At 29.5% G+C, this 26,963-nt stretch overlaps 1 protein-coding gene across 3 annotated transcripts in view; it reads right to left on the bottom strand.

Annotated features, from left to right (window-relative positions):
- The window catches only part of LOC119605225 (FMRFamide receptor), a 62,985-nt gene extending 36,576 nt beyond the window's left edge, over positions 1-26,409 (bottom strand). For 2 of the 3 annotated variants that reach the window (XM_037958397.1, XM_037958237.1), the window contains exons 1-2: positions 26,055-26,409; positions 14,682-14,939 (exon numbers count right to left, since the gene is read on the bottom strand). The gene's annotated coding sequence lies outside the window, so the exon portion shown is untranslated. The remainder of the gene's footprint in view (positions 1-14,681; positions 14,940-26,054) is intronic. The other variant, XM_037958324.1, reaches the window with a different exon arrangement.
- Positions 26,410-26,963: the final 554 nt, after the last annotated feature.

The raw sequence follows: 26,963 nt of genomic DNA on the forward strand, positions 1-26,963 counted from the left end.
GTTTTTTATTTTATTTTAAGTATCATAATTTTCTTTAGAATTTTGCATTATTTTTCTAATATTTATGATATGCTTTTTTATTATTATAATGTTTTTTTTTTCTTTTGCTTGTCGTGTAACGTTAATAGGCAGACTTATAAACACACAAATAAAAAAAATACACGAAAAGCCTTGAAACTGTCATCTGAAATAAAAAATTATAAAAATACAGAAACAACTAAAAAATATAAATAAAAAAGTGCTGTTTTCTATTTTTTTCGCTATGGTTCATTCTCCTATAGACTTACATACATATACATATAGACATGACAACTTTTAGACTTTCTTTAACAAATACATACATTCCATGCAAACATTTCATACCGCGTTAGTCACTTAGAAGTATTTCCATCCTACCAGTATCACACGAACTATTCCTTGTGAAAGTGACTCCGTGAAAATTACTTCTGGAAGACACTCAGAAGTCTTTCGCTATATTTCAACTCGTATCCAGAAGTAACTTAGACGAATGAAGTGAATGTCGCATGGTTGGAGAATTTCATGAATAAACAAGTTAGAGTGCTACATCGGCTATGCCGAATATTACACTTTTATTCGAATTTTATCCTGATGAATTTGATTCTCAATGTTCATTTAAGTAATTTTCGGAAATGATCCTTATATGGGAGTTGTGACCAATTATGGACCGATCAAGAAAAAATTTCGTATAATGATTTATATGCAAAAAAAAAAAATCAAGTCGAATATTACTCCAATAGATTTATTAATTAATATATAGGAGCTATGACCAATTACGGGCCTCTTCAGTAAAATTTCGTAGAGTGATTCATATGTATGTACACAAAACATATTTGTGTCGAATTTTATCAAGATAGCTTTATTTGACAATGAAATGTGTGATTTTAAATGATTTTCGGAAGAGGGCCTTATATAGGAGCTATGACCAATAATGGACCGATCCGGGGAAAAATTGGTAGAATTATTTATATGTACACAAAACATATTCAAGTTGAATTTTATTCCGATAGCTTTATTTATCAATGAAACATATGCGTTTAAGTGATTTTTGGAAGTGCACTTTATATGGGAGCTATGACTAATTATGGTCCTATCCGAAAAAAATTTCGTAGAGTGATTCATGTATAGACGGAACATATTTGTGTCGAATTTTATCAAGATACCTTTATTTGACAATTAAATATGTGTGTTTAAGTTATTTTCGGAAGTGGGCCTAATGAACTAACTAATAATGAACCGATCCGAAAAGAAATTTGGTAGAATGATTTGTATGTACACATAACATATTCACCTCGAATTTTATCGCAAAAGCTTTATTTATCAATGAAATATGTGATTTTTGGAAGTGGACCTTATATGGGAGCTATGACCAATTGTGGACCGACTGAGATCTACGTTGGTAGTATGATTTCTATTCATATTATTTTTCTATGTACAAAATTTTGTGTTCATACCGATATATTTGAGGGAGTTATTAACGATAAACTAATTTCCGGGAATATACGCCTTTGTATGGGGGCTATGGGAAATATTGGATCAATTGTTATGAGTTTGAACATACATGATCCCTGGCACTAAAAAATAATGTGTGACAAAATTCATCGAAATATCTTTGGTAGTTCTGAGAAAACTACTTAAGAATTGGGAAAAAACTTTATTTTTTTCGAGGTAGTCTGAAATTTTTAATCATAACTTTTTACATCGTGAACCGGTTTTACTGATTTTCAATACCAAACTGTATCGGATAATAAGGAAAGTTCTGGGTGAATTTCGAATTTTTATTGCTTCGTTTTAACGTGGGCGTGTTTTACACAGACAGACAGACGAACGGACGGACATAGCTAAATCGACTCAAAATTTCATAAGGATCAAGAATATATATACTTTGTTGTGTCTCAGATGAATATTTCTTTGTGTTACACACGGAATGCAAAGTTTTATATACCCTATATCACCACTGATGGTTGTGGAGGGTATATAGAAAAATTAAATTGAATATAAGTCCTTTAACAGAATTTCATTCCGATCGAAAATTTAATTATTGCAGTATTTTTCTTCTTCAGGAAAAGTAACACAATAACTTTTCTCTATGAAACCATTATTTTTTTTTTCGTAAACGACGAATTTAATGTCATGAGCGCTCTAGCTCATATAGCTCATATCTTGAATCGTATTTTTAATACTTAGACGAACAATTATTATCATAGAATTTATAGGTCTGCGGCCAATGTTACTGTGTGTAAAGCTATGTATACACGGTTGTCAGATCTCACAACGTTGGCAGATCTGACAATGTACTGACAATGAATGATTGTTAGCAACAGCTAAACTGTTAGTTCAGGCGATTGTAAGAAAACCTTACAATTTCATTGCCTGACAATAAATTGATCTGCCAAAAAAATTGTCAGTTCACATACTACATATGCTACATATGTTCTTTTATGCACCGTGAATAGAATGTCAACTTAATGCGTTTACACGATTATTTTACAATTTACTGGTAATGATTTTTCTGACAACGTTGCAAAACATAAATTGTAAGTTCACACGGTTGTAAGACATTTTCTGTATATTATTCTGCCAACATTGTGTATACATAGCTTTACAAAAGACAGAACAAAACCAAATATATATGGTTTGTTAAATTATGGAAACGTTTTTCGGAATTTTTATGTATTAATACGATGTTTACTAGGAAATACACACAAATATGTTCAAGAAAACGTGAATATTTGTCTTACACATGTTTGCACATCATCAATGATAGTCTGATTAGAATTCACATTTTACATAATTAAAATATATGTATTGCTAAACGGATGTATACGCTAATGTTACTTCTGGGTGATAGTTGGAAGATTGTCACATTCAGAAAAAGGCTGTAATTTGAATAGCAGCGTTCGATGGGTAATCATTCTACTGTGGTACAATATGTTTGTCTATACTATTCTGCCTATAAACATTTTGCTGACGAATAATGAGTAATTTTGTCACTACTTGTTTGTTTGTTTATTTTCTTTCGGTTGTTAAAGTGGATGGATGCTGCTGTTGTTGGGCTTTATATTTTCAACCCATCATCATCATTATCGTCATCATCTATTCCATAGTATTCGACGCCAAAAACAAAAACTTATAAGAATGAATAAAAAAGTGAGCATAGATTTTCCTTTTTTTATGATTATTGTATTCGTATCTTTCAGATGTTTCTTTTTTCTAGTTTTTTTAGACTTTTTATATTTGTTGTTTTGTTCAAGAACAGTGAGAGAAATTAAGACAGATGTTTTGTTTATACAACTGCTGGTGTTTATGTACTTTGTCTGTTTATTATTTGTTGGGGGAAAAATTCTTGTAGTTCTTAAAAAATGTATGTAATATTTAAGATATTTGTGGTACCATATAAAAAATCAGTTAACAAATAAAATATGTAGTAAAAAGAAGAAAATAAAAATTTTCTATTTTATTATAAAATAATAATTTTCTATTTAATAAAAAAAAAATTATATAAACCGGTTTATTGTGTGATTTTCTTGCTTTATTATTACAAAATTTTTATGAAAATACCTTATGGCAAATTCGAATTAGTCATGTTCCATACCAAATTATTTATGTTCCATTCCATTTGAGGTAAATAAATGTTAATAATTTAATGTATTACATAATATGTTTAAAGGTAAACATACATACATATTTTTATTATTTATTATCTTCCGCAAATCATATTCTTATTGAAAAATTTGTAAAACAAAAGAAAAATTGTACATGGGAACATGTTTATTTATTTAATGACCTGTTTTAAAAAAACACACACTTGCCACTTTATCATGTTTGACATTAGATTTATTACTTTGTAAGCGTTTTATATCATTTGATTTTTTAACAGAAATAAAGATTGCTCATATATTGTTCAGCATTATTTAATGTGTTTTCATTTTTTACATTTTTGTTTTCGAAAGATGCTTATTTTTGAATATTTTTAAGTGATAATATGATTTATTCCATTACAGAGAGCAAAGTGATATATAAAGTTATAATGAATGGAATTACAGTAAAAGTCACGAATATGGATAGGTAATACAAATAAAATTTTGGTGATGGAAGTAGAAAAGTGTTTTCTAACATCTAATAAAATCTGAAAGAATTTTAAAGGTCAAACAAACGCAAGAATTCGGCAAGAGTCTCGGCAAAGAAGCACAAAACAGGTCCGATTGACTAACTAAACTAACTAACTAACTAACTAACTACTAACTAACTAACTAACTAAACTAACTAACTACTAACTAACTAACTAACTACTAACTAACTACTAACTAACTAACTAACTAACTACTAACTAACTAACTAACTAACTACTAACTAACTAACTAACTACTAACTAACTAACTAACTAACTAACTAACTAACTAACTAACTAACTAACTAACTAACTACTAACTAACTAACTAACTAACTAACTAACTAACTAACTAACTAACTAACTAACTAACTAACTAACTAACTAACTAACTAACTAACTAACTAACTAACTAACTAACTAACTAACTAACTAACTAACTAACTAACTAACTAACTAACTAACTAACTAACTAACTAACTAACTAACTAACTAACTAACTAACTAACTACTAACTAACTAACTAACTAACTAACTAACTAACTAACTAACTAACTAACTAACTAACTAACTAACTACTAACTAACTAACTAACTAACTAACTAACTAACTAACTAACTAACTAACTAACTAACTAACTAACTAACTAACTAACTAACTAACTAACTAACTAACTAACTAACTAACTAACTAACTAACTAACTAACTAACTAACTAACTAACTAACTAACTAACTAACTAACTAACTAACTAACTAACTAACTAACTAACTAACTAACTAACTAACTAACTAACTAACTAACTAACTAACTAACTAACTAACTAACTAACTAACTAACTAACTAACTAACTAACTAACTAACTAACTAACTAACTAACTAACTAACTAACTAACTAACTAACTAACTAACTAACTAACTAACTAACTAACTAACTAACTAACTAACTAACTAACTAACTAACTAACTAACTAACTAACTAACTAACTAACTAACTAACTAACTAACTAACTAACTAACTAACTAACTAACTAACTACCTAACTACCTAACTAACTAACTAACTAACTTAGTTTTTATTTTTTCTGAAAAGAACTTGGGAAAAATATGTACCAATTCTCTTAAAAATTTGGGATGGATGGGATTTACGGATTTCATCGCGACATTAGGCAAATTCTACAGATTAAAGTAATTTTCTGAAGGTATGGTGGCTAGGGTCAAATGAGGACCCTTCATTACAAAGTTCAGCAGGGCCATTACGGATAGTGTAAAACCTAGTTAAGCCACAACAATTAAACATAATTATGATCTCAAAAGCCATAATCTAGAGGATCAGCTGTATGGGGGCTTGGTCAGTGATATAATAGAATATCAGTGCAAAACATCATTTTGCATTATCTTCGAAATTACGACCTGTAGTTTAATTACAAAGTTTAAATGCATGGACGGATGCATATAGAAATTGACTCCGAAAATGATTTAAGATCGGCGAAGGAGCAATATTATTGAGCGTTACAAGCATCACCACAAATCCAATATGCCCTCCCTACTAAGGTGGTGTAGGGTATAATAATACATATTCAGTGCATTTAAACGAATGTCAGCCACTGTATATAGATTATAAAAATTGTAATGAATCATTTATTCTCATCGGTCAACGAAATATTTTTCTAATTAATTTTTATAACCAAGATGTTATGAGTTATTAAAAATTGATAATATGATATTTAAAAATAAGAATATTTTGCCATTAATTTTTAATACTTTATCTATCTATCTATGGAATAATAAAATGCCTTTCAATTTATAATAGGAAAAAATATAACAAAAGACCAACTGGTAAAATAATAAACTTGAATATAACAATTAATTTTGTAAAAGATATAAAAAAGATACAATTTAATTAAAATTCATGAAAAGAAAATTTCTAGGCATAAATAATGTTAAGATAAATTAATATGTATGTGTGTATAAATAAATACATACTTTTTACTGACTACAACTACACACATTCATACATATTTTGAATAAATTGCATTGTGAAAACATACACAATTTTACGATCAAAGAAAAAATCTAAAAAACATTTTTTTTATTTTCAAAAATAAATTCATGACTTTTGACCTTGCTAACATTTTTAGTCCAATTAAAAATAAAAAACAGACAGCGAGATAAAACTTGTACATACATACATATGTAAATATTAAAATATTTACCTTTTTATTTATCCATTACAATATATTTACAAATTATATTCTAACCTAATTTAACGAGCAGGGTGACAATGCCCGTTGTAGTGAAGCAGACCAGAGTCTATGGAGGAAATTTTATTAGATCGCGCGCTAGCAACTGTTATTTACACACACAGAAAGAAAATTGTTTTTGTGGGAACCCAGACTCGTATTCTTTGTGAGCAATTTGTACGTAAAACAAAAGAACTTTCAGTTAGTAGTTATCAGTAAGCGAAAGTGCTAAGTACTTGTCAATGTCATCACCGTGTTAAAATAATGAATTGAAATGCTAATGAAGAAATAGTGAAATGCGCTTTTTATACCCTACACCACTTTAGTGGGGAGGGTATATTGGGCTTGTGCTGATGTTTGTAATGTACAATAATATTGGTCCTATACCTTAAGGTATACCAATTATTTTCTAAGTCGACTTAGCTATGTCCGTCCGTCCGCCTATCCGTCCGTCCGTCTGACCATCCATCCATGTAAACCTTGTAATCAAACACAGAATGAAACCTATTGAAAATGGTTAACATCCGCCGATTAAAGCTTTAAAGTTCATAATTATGTTTAATATACTCGTATTTCCTTGATGACACTCATGAATTTTATAAATATAGGGCCTCATTTGTCCCTAGCTCCTATGCAAATAGGGGCTTACTAGCCTTCCTTTCGGAGAAATGGTGTCATTGCATTCACCATTTTGGCGAAAGTAAAGTGGTGGCTCTAAATATTTCAAAGGCGTTTGTTATAGTGTGGCATGGTGCACTTGTATCAAAACTAATTGCATTTGGTGTCGGTAATAACTTCTCTCGATTTATTTCGAGCTTTCTCAGAGATCGTACTATACGAGTTGTTATAGATGGGATCTCATCAAACGAGTTCAAGATTAATTCAGGGGTACCGCAAGGCTCCGTTCTTTCCCCTACCCTATTTCTTATCTTTATAAATGACCTTCTATGTCAAACTTCCAACTCTATATTCTCTTTTGCGGATGACAGCAGTATCTGCCATTCTTATTCATTCAATCATTGGTCAAGCCCTCTAGATATTGGGGCAATGAGGCGCAATATGAATGAATCGCTTAATCACGACTTGATAAACATCTCTGAATGTGATCGTGTTAACAGAGTCGATTTTAACGCCCGCAAGACTCATTGTTGTTTTTTAACACATAAACGCTTGGCAGATATTGTTGTTCCATCTATATATATATGGGTGGTGTAAATATTAAGGAATCAGAAACTCTTGATGTTCTGGGTATGAAAATTCAGTGCGATGTCCGCTGGACTAAACACATTTTTCAAGTGTCGAAAGAAGCATTCAAGTGTCTCGGTTTTTTGAAACGGTGTAAGACATACTTCACGCCATCTGATCCAACCGAAAATGGAATACAACTCTCATGTATGGGCCGGAGCTTCGATGTCTATTTTGGAGCTACTCGACCGCGAACAGGAGAGGACAGTAGGGTATCCAACTCTATTGATTCACTGGAGCACCGTCGCAACGTGGGGTGTATTTCACTGTTCTATCGATACTATAATGGAATGTGTTCCTTTGAAATTAGGGAACTTGTTCTCGATACCCGTATATTCTTGCGTAACACACGTCTTTCATCAAGAACACACCCATTTGTGGTAGATTGGCCAGTGGACCGCACAACACACTACAGGGAAAATTCATTATTCAGCCGCACTATTCGTATGTGGAATAAACTTCCCTGCCACTTTCGATATAAGAGGATTTAAATCATATGTCCACAAACACTACTCCCTCTATCCTCCTTCCCACAACCTATTTTCCTAGTTCCAACACAATGCTTCGCATAAGTAGGGGTCATCCCCTGAGTGTTGGTCCAATTAAAAAAAATAGGGGCTCAAATGTATGACTAAAATGTACATAATTTTATTCAATAATAAATGACATAAGTATATCTGAGGCAAGGTACAATTCCACTTAAATGTTTTATTATGACAACTAAATCACATTTTATTTCTTACTTGTTTTAACTAATTATTTTTCAATGTAAGTTTTTGCTGTATAGTATAGGTATAAGCAATCCTAAAAATGCTATAATGTCTTTACTTCTAGAAACACTATTTAAAACACTCATTAGCAAAAGTATATACAATGTACATACATCCATACATACGTATATTATATTTTATTGTATAATAAAAATTGTTTTAATATGAATATAATTGACGTACATTTAATATTAATTTGAATATTGATAGATTTATGTTGATTAATTTTATAAGAAAATTAATGCACTTAATTAGTTCCGTCTGTAAAACCAGAAAAAAAGAATTAAATAATAGGGTAGTTAAAATACTTCATTTCTTTTTTAACTTTCTACTTAGTTAATTAAAACTTTGCAGTGTTATCAATAATTATCTTAAACCCCTTTTCAGAAAGCTCTCCTTTAAACCGCTATAACTTTTCGCGATTGGGCTTGTAAAAAGTAAATATATGTATATGTATAAAAAAATTCTATTACGTATTTATAATAAACCCTTTTCACTTCAATTGTCACTATATTGAAATATCTTAAAAAGGATCTTATAATTTAATGTTAGTACTTACTGTACACAAATTTATAAACATGAAAACAAACAAAAAAGTGACTAACAAGTGATTAACTAGCATAAATTTCAATAACGTTTTATTTACATTATACCGTCTTTATTTGCATACATGCGTAACTACTTATGTATGTATATGTGTGCATGAGGTAATTTCGCGTATAAAATTATTTTACGAGTGAGCATCACAGCGTATACGTAATAAAAAATTGATTATACGCCTACAGTTAAAATCGACATAAAGAAATGAAACATTTCGGTAACTCCTTACAAATGAAGCGAAAATAGTATTTGATGTTCTTAACTAAATATCATTTTCTGCATCCAATCGAAAATATTTTAAAAAATTTTGATCGGTCTTATAAATTTTTCAAAAATAACATCCCAGATATGATGTCAAAACTCATTAAATGGTACCAACTTAATATATTTGTATCCATGTGATGTACATATATGCACAACATGTACAGAAACACATTTATTTAAACGAAATATTTATGAAGGTCGTCGTCTTCAAACATCTTATTATTGTGTGCAGTAAACGTTGACAAGAATACTTAAAAATTTATGAGTGTCCCATAAAGTGAACTTTACCTTTATATTTATAAACTCACACTTTCAAGAATGTTTATTGTTCTCATGACTAGTGGTAACATATGAGACTTGTGTCCCAGATTTCCATGCATATGTACATACATTTATATAAATCAGTAATGGGTACCCATAAACCAATATTGCCTTTTTTTATAAAAACTAATGACTTAGTTTTCTTTACTGGGACAAAGGTAACAAAGGAATAATAAAAGTACATCATTATAAATCACACTAAGTAGCTTATAGTGTAGGAGTTTCCACTTACATCTACATATGTATAAGTATGTATATACAAAAAGGATTTAAAAATGTGCCCATAGCTGATATACATAAATAAATCTATATGAATTGCATCTTGTATTCCCATGTAGGCTAATTTAGGTTTAAATCACAGAATATTAACTACACCAACAGTTTTCAAAACACTTTGAAGATAATATTAAACTTATTTTAAATTAGCTGAATCCAATTCGTATTGTTGGCCATGAACTTTGATGATTTTTAATAAGAAATGCAGAATTACTCTTTACAATTTATGAAAAATCGACTTTTCGACTTTTATAGAATTTTTAAACCTTTTGAACTTTTTGACTTCTTTTTAAATTTTTTTCGATATCTCGAAATACTGATGTCTTATACATAACTAGAAGACGCACGAACTAGACTAGAAAGAACAACAAAGTTTTGCATATGTTTTTGTTATTTTGAACTGTACGTTTTATTTGAAAAAATAAAATTTTAGAAACAAAATTAACAAGTAAGATTGTTATATTCGAATATGCCGAATCTTATATATCCACCATCAAACCGTATGCCATAAATGGAATGCTCACCTATAAACATTAGGTTGATATTTGAAATAGAGTTTAAGTCAATTATGGACACATCCCTTTCGGATTAACAAAATGTTCACTTTTAAAATCAAAATATTTTTGTCCAACTTTTAAACCATAAACATATATGGACGGTTAATCGGGGTCAATTATAAAATTCGGTAGAGAGATTTTGGTTTGTACGAAACTTAAAGTCATTTTCTGAAGGGGGCTTATATGGAGGGTAGGGTCATTTATGGACCGATTCTCATAAATTTCAGTAGAGAGAGTTATGATCATAAGAAACTTACTTATGTCTAATTTCAGCGCTATACTCGTATTTTTAAGGCAGTAGTGAGCGTTATAGTAATTTTCTGAGGATGGCCTTATATGGGGAGTAGAGTCCCATGTAAACCAATCCTCATAAAATTTGTTAGAGAGATTTTAACTCAAAAGAAACCTGCTTATGTCGAATTTCATCGCTATAGTCTTATTATTAAGGTAGTAATGAGCGTTAAAGTAATTTTTTGAAGGGGACCTTATATTGGGGGTTGGGTAAATTATGGACCAATTCTCATAAAATTCGGTAGATAGATTTGTGATAGTGAGAAGTTACTTAGAAGTTACTTAGCTATATCGAATTTCAGCGCTAGATTCGTATATTTAAACCAGTAATGTGCGTTACAATCATTTTTGGGAGGGGACCATATGAGGGGTAGGGTCATTTATGAAGCGATCCTCATTAAATTTGGTAGAATTTCATCGGTATACTCGCATTTTAACACAGTTAAAGCAATTTTCCGGGGGGCTATGTAAAAACGTGGACCGATATTGCCCATTTTCAATAACAAACAAACCTTATCTATAAGAAATATCACAAATTTCAACTATCTAGCTCTTTTCGTTCGGACTCTATCGTGCTTTCTACAGACAGACAGACAGACAGACAGACAGACAGACGGACGGACAGGCAGACATGGACCCAGAATGTATATGCTTTCAATATTTCGATGTGTTACAAACGGAATGACAAAATCAATACACCCGCCATCTTTTTTGACCCGATGTCTAACACTAAAAACACCAAAAAATCGCCATATTGAAAAAATGTGATATTTTTCCCCAAATAACCTTTCATAAAGATTTGTGTAAATGTATGTATTTCTTTATATTCGTAATTGTCCGAATTGGACTTTGTTATTAGTAATATTGTTTAGTTAGCATAAAATCAGTTCTTTAACCGAAAAATTGAAATTTGTGTTTGAAATGTTTCCTAGTAGATGATTGAAAGGTAAACAAAAAGTCAATTAGTGTTATCTATTCAGTGGAAGTATCTTTTGTATGTTCTAATTATAGAAACCATTTTACCATGTACAACACACATTATTAATGAGAGATTTCTATTTATATGCAAAAATTATGCATAAATATGCTATATAGCACATTAGAGAGCAAACTAAATTAAATTTATAAATTTTTTCCCCCAACATTGTTTTTTGGTTTGTAACAAATCATGAATTTACTAACTTTTCTTCATCAAAAAAGTGCTTCCCAAAATAGGATCGAGATCTGACAGTGATTCTTGCTATACGATTGCTGTATTGGTATCATTAAAACTGTACTTCCCATGAAGCAAATAGGATCGAGATCTGCTAGTGATTCTTGCTATACGATTGCCGTATTGGTATCTTTAAAAACATATCTACTTGACCATTATATAGAGTAGATCTATTGTACAATAAAATTATGAACTGTTAATAAAAAATTCACATAAATTTCAAAATTCCTGAAATGGAGAAAAGCTGCACATACATGGGTCATTTCTTGTCAAGTGATCCAACTTTAAAAATCGATGTCTTCCGATTTTGATGAAATTTGCACCAAGGTTAGTTAAGCTATTGGATAAGTAGTAGGCCAGACACAGATTTTCAGCGCTATCGGTCCAGAATTGGACATTTTGATCATACAGGGTTGTATGATGAATGTAGCTTTTCACCTATTGATCCTAGCAAAAATTGTCCAAAGGAGTTCAGATAGCTATTTCTTTAATGTTTCCAAAAAAAAATTTTAATTTAATTTTCACTTTCTGAGTCGATTTAACGATGTCCGACCGTCCATGTAAACGTTGTTATCAAAGTACAGGTCGCAATTTTCAAGATAATTTGATGAAATTTGGAATACTCGTTTATACTCGTTTTGACCCTAGGACGAAGCCTATTGAAAATGGTTAAAATCGGTCCATTATTTTACCTAGCCCCTATACAACTGAACCCCCCAAAAAGGGCCTTTAAGCTCATAATAATGTTTAATATAAATGTATCTCGATGATTTATACAAAACCTTGCCGAATTTCGAAATGATCGGACTTCATTTGACCCTAGCCCCCATACAAAGCCCCCTTCAGAAAGTGAATTGAATATCCGCAATTTATTTATTAACACTGTTAAATTTAGCACAGACAAATATTATATAAATACAAATCTATGCAGCCCATTTTATCGGGATCGGTACTCATTTGCTCCTATCCCCCATATAAAGCCTCTTTTAGAAAATAAGTTTTTCGTCTATAAATTGCTTAAATAAATCGGAATCAAGGTAATATTCAAGATAAATGCTTTATTATGAACAAGTAAGAGTGCTATATTTGGCTGTGCCGAATCTTATATACCCTTCACCATAGTGTATTTAAAAAAAATCTATTTTGTAAAATTTTAATTTATTTCATTTTCCCGACTATTATAACAATAGCAAAACATAATGAACAACAACAACGCTAAACGAAATAAACACACAAAAAACAAAAAGACATCCAAACATACGAAACGAAATACACAAAAAACAAAAACAAAATACACAACGCAATGAAACCAACAGCCATCCAAACATACGAAACTGAATACACCAAGATATGTAGATATGATAATTGGTCATAGCTCCCAAATACGAACCACCTCCAAATATCACTTAAATGCACATAATTAATTAAGAAATAAAGATATTGGAAAAATATTCGACATAAATGTGTTTTATGTACACATTTATCACTCTACAGAATATTTTCGGATGGGTCCATAATTGGACATAGCTCCCATATAAAGCCCATTTCCGATAACTACGTAAAGGAACATATTTCATTACTGAATGAAGACATCGGTCTAAGATTCGTCATGAATGTGTTTAAAGTACATACAAATTACCCTGCGAAATTTTTTCTGGATCTTTCCATAATAATTGATCACAGCTCTGATATAAGGTCCACTTCCGAAAATAACTCAAATGTATATTACTAATTAAGAAATAAAGATATTTTAATACATATATATAATTCTAAAATTTTTTTCGGATCGGTCCATAATTGGTGATATCTGATAAGATCAACTTTCAAAATAAAGATATTTGAATAAAATACAGCATAAGTATAAAAATTTGTGTATATACAAATCATTTTGAAAAAAGATCAGTTGACTTCAGTTGACAGTGACGTCCTTAATAAAATCCGATATAATGTGTTTGGTGTATCTATAAATCATTTTGCGAAATTTTGTTCGGATTGGTTAATAATTGGTCATATCTCCATAAAAGGTCAATAAACTAGTTATGGACTTAATCAAAATTTGCTTCATAGATGTATAAAGCAATTACTAAATTATAACACCCTCATCACGGAAGTAAAATTTTAACTTTCTCCATTTATTTTGATAAAAAGTTGCTTACAGTTGGAGGGTATTTATATAATATGTATAGTAATATAGCACTCTAACTTGTTTTAATTAACGTAGCTAACCCACTTGAAAGACTACCCACATTTTCAGCATTAATAATTGCAAACGAAAATCTTTTCGCTGGGTAGTATTTGTGTTCTTATTTAAGGTTTACTGAAGTATATAATTTAATTTACTGCAGTAAATTATAAGAAAAAGTTATTATTTCAAATAATTATAGCTCATCAAGGAACAAATTTCCATTTAATTATGACATGAAAAAGTTTTCATTGATACCGAAAGAAGGGCCAGAAATCATTTATTAAAAAAAATACATGAAAATAAAGCAAACACAATGAAAATCCTTCAAAGTTTAAATGAACTTTTTGTTAAAAATAGAACGGAAACAGACACATACAGTGTCAATGTCATGCATGAGTAAATATGTCGTCACAATAACTAAACATACAAAAATATATATTATGTATATACATATGTTAATATTAAAATATATGTATATTTTTGTATGTATGTACTATATGTATATGAGTAAATATGTTGTCTTTAAAATCTGTGTAAATTGGAATTTCTGCTTAAAAATTTGCTTAATTTAAAAAATTACTATACAAACCTTAAAGTATTGATGATACAGGTAATTTCTGCTTAATTTGTTGTTATTTTTGCTGTTGTGATTTTTCAAAAAAATTCTTTGAATTTATTTTTATTATTATTTTTTTAATTTTCTCAAATCCACACACAATAAATATTCGTTAAATGTTTTGCTCATTTCATTTAATTTTATTTATTTATTTATCAATTCTCTCGTATTCTTTTCTTCTCTAATAATTGTTTTGTTTTTAATTATTTTTGTTATTTCTCTGTTAGTTCTCTGTAATTGTTGTTAATAGTTGTAGTCGTCATTAAGTTTGAAATTAAAAAAAAACAAAAATGTATTTAATTTTCTAACCACAAATATTAAATTGTTTGTAAATTTCTTGCAATTCTCTGTTGACATTTAATTGCATTTGTTATATTCAAAACAAAAACCAAAAATGAGAAAAGTAAATAAAATACACAAAATAATAAATTGTATAATTATTTAATGTATGAATACAGCTAGTACTACTATACAATGTATGGCACAAAAAATGAGCAAAATAAAATAAAAACGGAAAAGGGCACTGCAACAAAACCCAGTGAAACAATGACCATCTTGCAACGCAAGCTAGTGCAATAAAAACCGTTTAATTTTGCAAACAATGAATTTAAATATTTAACATTTTTTCACATTTTTATACAAGCTTTAATCAAATCAGAGATAAAATTGTATTTGTTTGGTAGAGTGTCTGAATTGATGGAAAATAAAAACGGGAAAAATTTGATTTTGTTTATGCATGCGAATCTGAATTAATTTTTAACAAGTGAGAGTGTTATATTCGGCTGTACCGAATCTCATATACCCACCATCAAACCGTATGTCTTAAAAGGTGATATTACTCATCAAATTAGCTGAAGAGGACCTTATATGAGAGATAGGGTTAATAATTTACCGTTTTTCATAAAATTTTTTTAGACCAATTTTGGTTCATACAAAACATCTTTACATCGAATATCACTTCCCGACACTTTCTGCATAAAATTATGTAGGAAAATTTACATTGCTATAAATGTTTCTTATATAAAATTTCATAACTGTTCACGTATTTTTAAGTCAGCAAAGATCGTTAAAGTAATTTTCTTATGGACCGATCCTCAATACATTTGGCAGAGAGATTTTAACTCGTATAAAACATATGTGTGTCAAACTTCATCGCTTTTCTAGTATTTTTAAGCCAGTAATGAGCTTTAAAGACATTTTCTGAAGGGGAGGTTATATGGTGGTCAATCATATGTAGATTCAGTAGAGAGGTTCTGGCTCGTAAGAAGCTTATGTCGAATTTTATCTCTATATTCGTACTTTTAAGGCAGTAATAAGCATTAAATTAATTATCTGAAGGGGATCTTACAGGGGGTAAGGTCAATTTTGGACCGATCCACATATAATTTGTTAAGAGATTTTGGTTCGCAAGGAACTTACTTGGGTCGAATTTCATCGTTTTACTCGCATTTTTAAGCCAGTAATGATCATTTAAGTATTTTGTTGAAGGGGTCTTATATGGGGAGTAGGGTCAATTATGGACCGATCCACTTAAAGTTTGATAGAGAGATTTTTGATTCATTGAAACGTTTGTGTGTCGAATTTCATCACTATACTCGTATTTCTAAGCCAGTAATGAGAGTTAAAGTCATTTTCTGAAGGGGACCTTATATGGGGGGTAGGGTCAATTATCGACCGATCCTCATAAAATTTGGTAGGAAGATTTTGGATCATATGAAACTTGTTTATGTCGAATTTCATCGCTATAAACTTTTAAAACAGATATGCCCGTTAAAGCTGTTTTTCGGGGGTCTACCTGTATGGGGGCTATTAGAAAACGTGGACCGATATTGCCCATTTTCAATACCAAACAAACCTTACCCATAGAGAATATTTGTGGAAAATTTATCGTTCCGTTCGGACTCTATCGTGCTTTCAACAGACATACAGACGGACGGACAGACATGGCTAGATCGTCTTAGAATTTAACAAGGACCCAGAATATATATACTTTTGTGAGTCTATGATCAATATTTCGATGTGTTACAAACGGAATGACAAAATCAATATACCCACCATCTTTTTTGATGGTGGGTATAAAAAAGGTCTCATTTTCCAAAAAAAAAGTTTAACTAATTTTTTGTGAAAAATTTTTAGTTTTCTTCTTTTGAAATCATACGTCCTTTAAACTTTAAGGTCCTTAAGAATTGATTATAAAAAATTGGGTACACAAAGTTAATACAAATGGTCCACAGTTTGTTGTACATGTAGATTTCTTATGTGTGAAAATTATTGATGAACGGTGTAATCGGACACTGAATGATGCGCTTTTTAACACCAAGTAAAATTTTTCAACTAAACCAAGTTTTTAGTATTTATATATTCAAACTCTCCGCATTTAACTTACTTATACGCAGTAAACAGAAAAATGTTGCGGGGGTTTCAATACACTAATTGCATACTTTCAATTTGCGAAGGAGTTTTTCACCTTCCAAAAATAGTGTTGCATAGTGTTATTTTATCAATTTCACACGTATTCCAGGGAATGAGAAAAAATTTCTATAATTTCCCAGCAATGAAAAAAATAATTCTTTGATTTTAGCATTAACATAACCAACATACAAATTTGTCTTAAAGAAAATATTTTTTTTACAATATGAAAAACGTCAAATGTTTCATGGATGTTGGTATAAAGTTTTAATTTCAATTTCCAACTCTGCATTAAATTTGTAAAAAAAAATTCAGAGAGTCGGGGTTATTATACGAGTGCAGTCATATTTCGAGGAGTGGTTGTCCATACCGTATTTAGGAACACATATACCGTATTTAGGAACACATATGGTTGAATGAATATAAAAAAATTTTGGTTGTGAAATCATGCAATGAAAACTTAATAAATTGATGCAACATGAGTTTAGGTATTAAACAATTATAGAAATTTAAATATTTCCATTTCATTGGAAACAGATATAAATTAAAGGTTTCATAATAACATCGTTTCAAGAAATATAAGGTTGCAGCTAAATAAAAATAATATTTGAGAAATTATGTGTGCGAATTTCATTAATACAATAGGAATTTTATTAGATTTATAAATTTTTAATAGAACTTTTAAAAATTAAATAAAAATGTTAATTTGGATTTCAGAATTTCTCTGCTTAATAAACAAATATTAAATCAATACTAACTAATTGTATTCAATTCCACGTAAATGTCTAATATATTTTAAAAACCTGAATGAATACTTGTTATATGTGTTATAAATATATTTATCATTAGCAGATGTAAATAAGTATTGTTCATACACATTAATTATAAACATAAATCATTTAAATATAAAATAATCCTCAAAATAAGACAAACACATCAATTCAATTTTATGATAAACATATTTTAATTGTGATAACATTTTATAACGAAACTTATCAACATTTTTACCTTTGCAAAACAAAAATTTATTTAAGGTTGTTGCCACATTAGCCGTCACAACAACACATTGTCGCAACTGACAATTATTGAGTTTAATAATAATGTTTATGATGGTTTATTTCCACCATTTAGATAAGGCAATCAATATGTAAGGCAATCAATATCTGTAATTTGTCTGAATTTGTATAATAATTTTTCTAAAATGTAATAATTTTCAAATCATTACTCAATGACTCCTATTCCCAAAGATTTAGTTCCGGAAATTTTTTATTTACTTTTTACATTCATGAAATAATTTCTCCTGTTGTGAAATTTTTTGATGGAATTTTGAAAACAATAAACAGATGTTAAGTATAAAATCAACTTAATATCGTGAATGAAATATTCACGGCAAGTTCACGATAACAATTTTCAGGGGAACAAAAATTTCACTTATATTGTGGGATCACACATACAGTAAAATACTTTTTATTAAATAGTCACATACATATAAAAATTTATAAACATTTTTATTTTAAATTAAATTTGATTTTACATCTTTATGCAACTGTTTTTTACACACACAAAATGAACCTATTTTTGTAATGACTCATTTAAGTACTTATTTGTAAGCGAGCGTGCTAAATACTTGTCTCACCGTGCCAACGAGAAAGTTATGAAAAGAAGTTTTTATATATTTTTAACTCATTACCAAGCAATAACGTGGTAATGATTTGTACTTACTCAACAACTTACTTTTCAATGGCAACTACATACCATCTGCATTACTTATAAGGATTCATTCCATTGCTACACGGATGGCCATAAAATGGGGGACAAAGTGGGCCTAGGATTCTATATTTAAGACCCAGAAACAGAAATATACCAACGTTTACCTAATCACAACAGTTGCTTCCAGGCAGAAGTCCGAGAAATAGCAGCCAGAAGTATATTAGGGCGATATCAGATGATAAAGTTAAATGTAAGATCGGATTGTAGGAAAACACTAACAGAATTATCTACCAGAGCACAGTGGGAGAAATGGCCAATCTGGTGTCGCTTTAAGGAAATTTTAAATTTGAGAATTCTGAATTTTTTTTTTAATTTTCTGGTAACTAAGAAACCAAGTGATTTTTTATTTTTTTTATTTCATTTTACTCGCAATATTCACACATTAGTGAGCTTTCAAACTTTGCATATTTTTTAGCAATTGAATTCATTATTTTTTCACTTTTTTACAGTTTAAGTTTGATTACACATAAAATCTTAAGTTTAGATTTTTTTATTTGGATTAGTGGTTTAATTGAAATTATTGGGAATCTATTAAGGGAAAAATTGGTTTGTGGCCTCTGCTTGTACGGGTTAGTTCTGAATTGTGGTACACAAAATGACCTTTGTAGGAGAGTGTTTTATTATGTGTAACATAATCTTCTGTTGAATAAAAGTTGGGTGGATTCGACAAGATTCGCTCTATCGTTTAGTTTATTAGTTTTTTTGGTCTGTTTTCTATGTCAAGTAAGAAAATTAGCTGCAACTTTTTGACTTATCACGTTTTTTAATGAGTGTTCCAAATGAAAAAACGCACACTTTTTTCATTTGGTACAGTAAACCAGTACCAACAAAAAAACTTTTAACAGCCATACATGACACTATTCTGCTGAAGGATGAAGTCTATTGAGAATTGTTCAAATCGGCCCATTATTTTACCTAGCCCCCATACAAACGGACAGCGTCTTTTTTTAAAGACGCTAGTATCTCTACAAAAGTCGTTACAAATAAATTATATATAAGCCTAAATAACATTGTCCATTTCCATAATGATCGGACCACATTTGACCCTACCCCCCATACAAAGTCCCTTCATAAAATGACTTAAATAGCCATAATTCCCATATAAATACTAGTGTATCGATTATATTTAGCAAAAATAACTTTAATATAAACATAAATACCCCCACCAAATTTAATGAAGATTGGCCTATGTTTGACCCTAGTCCCCATATATGGCCTTTTTCAAAAAATAAATTGTACACCATTAAATTGCCTTAATATTTAGGAATTAACGTAGAATTTAACGTAAATGCTTTAAAAATAAAAAATAAACCACGTTTTAAATATTAAAATACAAAAATAAAATAAAAAATAGTAATAGTTTCGGTGCATACTGACTGTAGGGTATAAGTCCAAATATCAATAAATATAACTTAAAATGTCTAAAACATGATATCGTTTTCAAAAAGTGTTCAAATCGAATGAAATACAAAAATTATAAACATATTACTACTATTAAATATATGAACAACCGAGGGTGACCGATACAACACTTTATGGCGCACCCTGTACGAAAGTGGCATGTCCCAAAAAAAATTTTTTTTTAAAGACCATGTCCTTGGCTATAATTTCACTGAACATTTCTAATAGATCAGATCACTATTTATAAAGATATAAATAAAGATCCACCAGATTGACCATTTCTCCCACTGTGCAGAGGTTAGGTTTACATCATAATAGCTTTAATTGCAAGGGAGCTCGAGGTAGTTAACCTGGCGAACCCAAAACCATTTGACACAACGTGGACAGAATTTAACCCATAAGACCTCTTGGAAATGAAACGTCTAGAACCACAAAGATCCTATGGGATGACCCTAACGAGAGAGCGCAAGTAAAATGTTAGTATGATGGTACCATCATAGTACGTATTCTGAGTGGATTACAGTATTACGGGCACACCTATACTAAATTGGACGTGCGGATACATGTAGACAGGACAGAGAAACTCTAGAGCACTTTTTTGCCATTGTCAGGCTTTCGCCGAAATTAGATCCAAATATCTTGGGAGTGATATTATTCCGGATATAACATCCCTCACGAACACTGATTGGAAAATTCTTAGCAATTACCTCTAGGAAACTGAGTTTCTAAACATCAGAAAATAATACATTTAGTGGATACTATATAAGGTTTCTGTTTTTACTAAGAAACATTTTCCATGAAAAGGAGCTCACAACAGGCCCGAGTAGCCTAGGTGTATTTCTTCGGATTTGATGTAGTAAACATCCTCCTAAGGTTGTCTAAAGGTTTTATTCTGATTCCATACTTTCAAGTATTAACGTTTTCTGATTCCAGCAAATTCATCAGCTTTATCGAAACTGAAAAGAACCCGGAACTGCATAGTTTCCAAAAATTCGTGTATTCATGAATCTTTCGTTTGTGTTGCTTTCAGTTTTACAAAAAATACTATTTTGGTTTGTGTTCAATCAAAACCATTTCAAAAACTCCATATTTCCAACGTATTTGAACATTTCTTAAAAAACTTTGTAAGAAATCATCCAATTCCGATAACTCATAAGGGCATTTCAAAAATTTTCGAACAGGTTTTGTACCTTACCCTTTCAGATTTTGATGATACTTGGTACACATATTTTTTGTATAAATACGAAGTTTAAAGTTCTCCAAAATTTTCAAATTCATTGCGGTTTAGATTTTATCAAGGTTCAAAGTTGATATTTTTTCAGATTTTTTTTCAACATTATGTTTGACATCGTATATTTTCTAAACTATTTATTCGATTTTAATCGTTTTAGTCTCCAATTAAAGCCTATGTCTTGTAGTTCGACGATATTTTATTTAAAATGTTACAGTTTTAACGTAAGGATGATGACGTCAAAAAACGTCCTTTAGTCAAGGATATATCAAAAAAAGGTACCTTCCATTTTCTTTATTTCTTCACAAAAGATTGCTTACAGTGTCCGACAACATTTTAAATAAAATATTGTCGGACTACAAGACATATGCTTTTTTAATTGGAGACTAAAACAATTAAAATCGGATAAATAGTTTAGAAAATATACGAGTCAAATTTAATGCTTGTTGATAAAAACTGAACCGTAACGAATTTAGACATTTTGAGGAACTTTGAATTCCATATTTACATGAAGAATGTGTGTACCGAATTTGTTCGGTAAAAAAAATAAAACTGGAAATTATTTTAAAAAATCGATTATAGGTATAAATGTCCTAATTTGTTTGAAATTCTTTGATTAGTTGTTAATTTGCTACATATTTCCTGCGTATATTGTAAATATGTTTAACTAAAGTCAGATCTTTATACATAATAATTTTCAAAAGTATCCTCATTAGCCGGCACACGGGCTATAGAATTCAGTTATTTATCATCAAATAATTACACAATATTGAATTCTATTACAAAACTTTGATAATTATTTCATACGACGCACAGTGGTATAGGAAAAAAAAAGAGGGAAATAATTCGGTAACTTCTAAACGGTTAATCCGATTTTAATGAAATTTGGTATGCACAAAGAGGAGGTGTTGTCGAGTTTAGGTTTTGAATTTTGACCTTATAGGCCAACCAGGGGCCCGGCGGGGGGTCCTCAAATTAGGACACCTCGGCTATGTTAAATTTTTAAAACGATCCTATTTCTTCATTTGAGTTCCGATTTAAAAAAAATTTCGTATATAGAATCTCCTCATCGAGCACTATAAAAAATGTTAAAAAATGTAGCAGTAAATTATCTCTTATAGTTTAGGAGATATTCGCATTTGAAAATTTAAATTTTAAAATTTTTACCGTCCTTACTTTAGTTTTTTTGATAATAGCGGGTCCAAATATTCCCGATTTTCGCCATTTTTTATTATTCGCTTAACAACAAGTTTATATATCAAGCAGTGAAAGAATTATGTAAAAATCATAACTGAGTCCAAAGTTATAGGCATTTTAATTTAAAAAATTAAAAAAAGGCGATTTTTTGTCATTTTTTTGGGAAAAAAGTATCTTTTTCTTTTTAAGTTATCTAAAAAGTTTCTAAGAAGATGTATATAGAATTTATACTTTTTGGAAAGCTGACTTTACATAAAGTACGATAAATGAAACAAAACCTAAAAATTTTTGATACCGAGGGGACCAGGTCCATCCAAAAAAACCCTATTTTTTATGGAAAATTCAATTTTGAGCAGAAATTCTCAAATCGCATAGTCGATATCAAATTATAGTGACCTGTTTTATATGACCCAATATGTTCTTAATCATTTTGTAACGGGTTTCGATAACCCCGCCCCTGGTATGGATATAATAGGCAAAAAAGCAAAAAATCCCATTTTTGGGATTTTTTAAAACTTTTTTGGGAATTCCGGGATTTCTAATAAGAAAATTCGAAATTTTTATTTAATTTTGGATTTTAAGTAAAAAAATCTACCTAACTCTAAAATTTCATCAAAAAATATTCATAAATAAAGTTTTTATTGCAATTTGAAAAAATTGTATCTTCGCAAAAACTGAAAAAAAAAACATTTTTTTAATTTTTTTTAAAAAAAGTATTCCGCGAATTTTTTAATTTTCAAAAATGATATACAGTTTTGAAAAATAGACAAAATTACCTTTCCATTGATATATAACATGCCTACCTAATGTTTTTTAAGTGACAAATTAATTAGGGAAAACTCAACATCTTTTAGAAAATTTACCTAGCACTATTATTTTCATCCATATATGTAACAAATTTAAGAGTTAACCTTATGGATGAAAATAATAGTGCTATTTAAATTTTCTAAAAGATGTTGAGTTTTCCCTAATTATTCGCGGAATACTTTTTTTAAAAAAAATTAAAAAATGTTTTTTATTCAGTTTTTGCGAAGATACAATTTTTTCAAATTGCAATAAAAACTTTATTTATGAATATTTTTTGATGAAATTTTACAGTTAGGTAGATTTTTTTACTCAAAATCCAAAATTAAAAAAAATTTCGAATTTTCTTATTAGAAATCCCGGAATTCCCAAAAAAGTTTTAAAAAATCCCAAAAATGGAATTTTTTGGTTTTTTGCCTATTATATCCATACCAGGGGCGGGGTTATCGAAACCCGTTACAAAATGATTAAGAACATATTGGGTCATATAAAACAGGTCACTATAATTTGATATCGACTATGCGATTTGAGAATTTTTGCTCAAAATTGAATTTTCCATAAAAAAAAGGGTTTTTTTGGATGGATCTGGTCCCCTCGGTATCAAAAATTTTTAGGTTTTGTTTCATTTATCGTATTTTATGTAAAGTCAGCTTTTCAAAAAGTATAAATTCTATATACATCTTCTTAGAAACTTTTTAGATAACTTAAAAAGAAAAAGATACTTTTTTCCCCAAAAAATGGCAAAAAATCGCCTTTTTTTAATTTTTTAAATTAAAATGCCTATAACTTTGGACTCAGTCATGATTTTTACATAATTCTTTCACTGCTTGATATATAGACTTGTTGTTAAGCGAATAAAAAAAAAATGGCGAAAATCGGGAATATTTGGACCCGCTATTATCAAAAAACTAAAGTAAGGACGGTAAAAATTTTAAAATTTTAATTTTCAAATGCGAATATCTCCTAAACTATAAGAGATAATTTACTGCTACGACGACATTTTTTATAGTGCTCGATGAGGAGATTCTATATACGAAATTTTTTTTAAATCGGAACTCAAATGAAGAAATAGGATCGTTTTAAAAATTTAACATAGCCGAGGTGTCCTAATTTGAGGACCCCCCGCCGGGCCCCTGGTTGGCCTATAAGGTCCAAATTCAAAACCTAAACTCGACAACACCTCCTCTTTGTGCATACCAAATTTCATTAAAATCGGATTAACCGTTTAGAAGTTACCGAATTATTTCCCTCTTTTTTTTTTCCTATACCACTGTGCGACGTCACTGTAATCATAAACAGTATTTCTTTGCAAAAAATTTTTGAATATTTCTCATTTTTGGTTTTTGTTTTTAAAAATTAAAAAAAAATTGAAAATCTTCTTATAATTAAAACAGATGACAAAAACAAAACAAACGAAAAGTGCCATCGAAATTCACATTCATAAATTATAATGTATACTGTATGTATTTAAGTATTTATATATAAGTTTATATATTGTGTATATAAAGCGAATAAAAAAAATTAAAAATGAAATTTTGTATTTATTTAAAAATAGCACGAGCATTTCATTCTTGTTGTTTTTGCTGCTGCTGATGAATTTCAGTATTTTGGTTTTATTTTTTAATATTTTAAAAATATTTTTTAAAAAAGATTTTTATTATTATTGCTTTATCTTGTTTTTATTTCATTTCTTTCTGTTTCTACTTGATTTTTTCGCCTTTTCATAAATCTACACTAATGAACACTTATATAAAATATAAATATGTACACAAATACATACATATGTATGTATGTATGAATAGGTATGTTTTCTTTTTTATATTTTATAAACACACACATTGATTTTTGTTTTAATATTTTATATACTTATAATAAGTATGTTTATATTTTTATATTTTTTTATATAAAATATGAACTTTTTTGTTATACATTTATATAATATTTAACCATATTTTGCTTTTCATCACGATAAGTAATTGATTTATGGAATTTTTTTACTTTCAATTAAACGGAAACGGAAATCAAAGTAATGATTTTTGTGTATTGTTTATAGAAAAAAAGAAAAGTAATAGATTTTAATCGTACACTCATATAAACACATTTTCATTCATTTATTTATAATTACATACATATCAACAAAACATATAAACAATTTTCCATTGAAATGAACATATTTTAAGATTGAAAATCTCTTTGAATTAACTTTGTTTAAAATAAACAACATTTATTTATTTATTTGTTTCCATTAACTCAATATTGAATGATTGTTGTTGTACTATCAATTATTTTAAATTTTCTTTATATTTTTTTTTAATATTCTCTTAGTTTAATTTTATTTAAATCATTTCCAAACATTTTAGATGTTTCTTTCATTTACACATATATTTCAAAATATCAATAAACACAAACACGCGGCAATTCAATCCAATAATCATAAAAATAATATAAAAATAATAAAATTTGTAATTATTTGCTGAAGCGTCTTGTTATCGCTTCAGAAGTGTAAAAAACAGACGTTCATTTATTCATTTTACCGTTAAGAGCAGATGTCAATATATTATCGATAAATAAATATACACCAACTGACTGACTGCCAGACTACACATCACATTCGAAATTATTTCAGGTTGAACACACTTTTGCCTGTACCGCCGTGTCTGTCATATTTTATAAACTTTAGTGTGTAATGTCAAAAACGAAAAACGCGCGTCACTTAAATGACTCGACACTGTTCGAGTGCTCTGTAGCTTTTTTTTTTGTTATTGTTAAATACTTTTCTTTATTTATTTTTATAATTCTCATAAATTTATAGTGCCACGAAGCTTTTGTTCCGACCGCTTTTCCGTGTGTGGTTCTTTTTTTTCGAAGAGATACAAGCACACAAGAAGAATGTTGGCAATCAACTGACTACAAAAATTGTTTCGCAGATTGTTCAGAGTGTCAATGAAAAACACCACCACCAATAACAACAACTACTACCTCAACGCATACAACAAATACCAGGGGGGGGGAACCAAAAACATCATCATCATTGATACCAGCGTCAATGTTGATGGTGGTTAGTGATGGCATAAAATACTTGGCAATACAAAAGTCAAAAGGCCTGATTTCTTACCAACAACTCAGATAAAGGACAACATTGTTGAGCGCATTGTTTACTCAATACTCTTGTGATTTTAGAAAACAACTGCTAGCAAAAAGCTGAAGGCGTGATGTTTCCACCACATTAGCAAAAATGTAAAATGTTGTGCAACATTATTGAGCGCAATGTTTATTCAACGTTTTGTTGCGGGATAAAGATGTTTGGCAACAAAAGCTAGCTCATCAACAAATGTATTAAAAGTTGGACAACATTGTTGTTTGTAATGCTTGTTAAACATATAATATCACCCTCAACATGTCTACAAAGCTTGTGTTTACTTTGTTTAGCGTTATGTAGCGAT

This window comes from Lucilia sericata, unplaced genomic scaffold (genome assembly GCF_015586225.1).
Source record: "Lucilia sericata isolate MDLA Ls3-8-SP2 unplaced genomic scaffold, ASM1558622v1 Contig000000F_arrow, whole genome shotgun sequence".
NCBI classification, from domain to species: Eukaryota; Metazoa; Arthropoda; class Insecta; order Diptera; family Calliphoridae; genus Lucilia; species Lucilia sericata.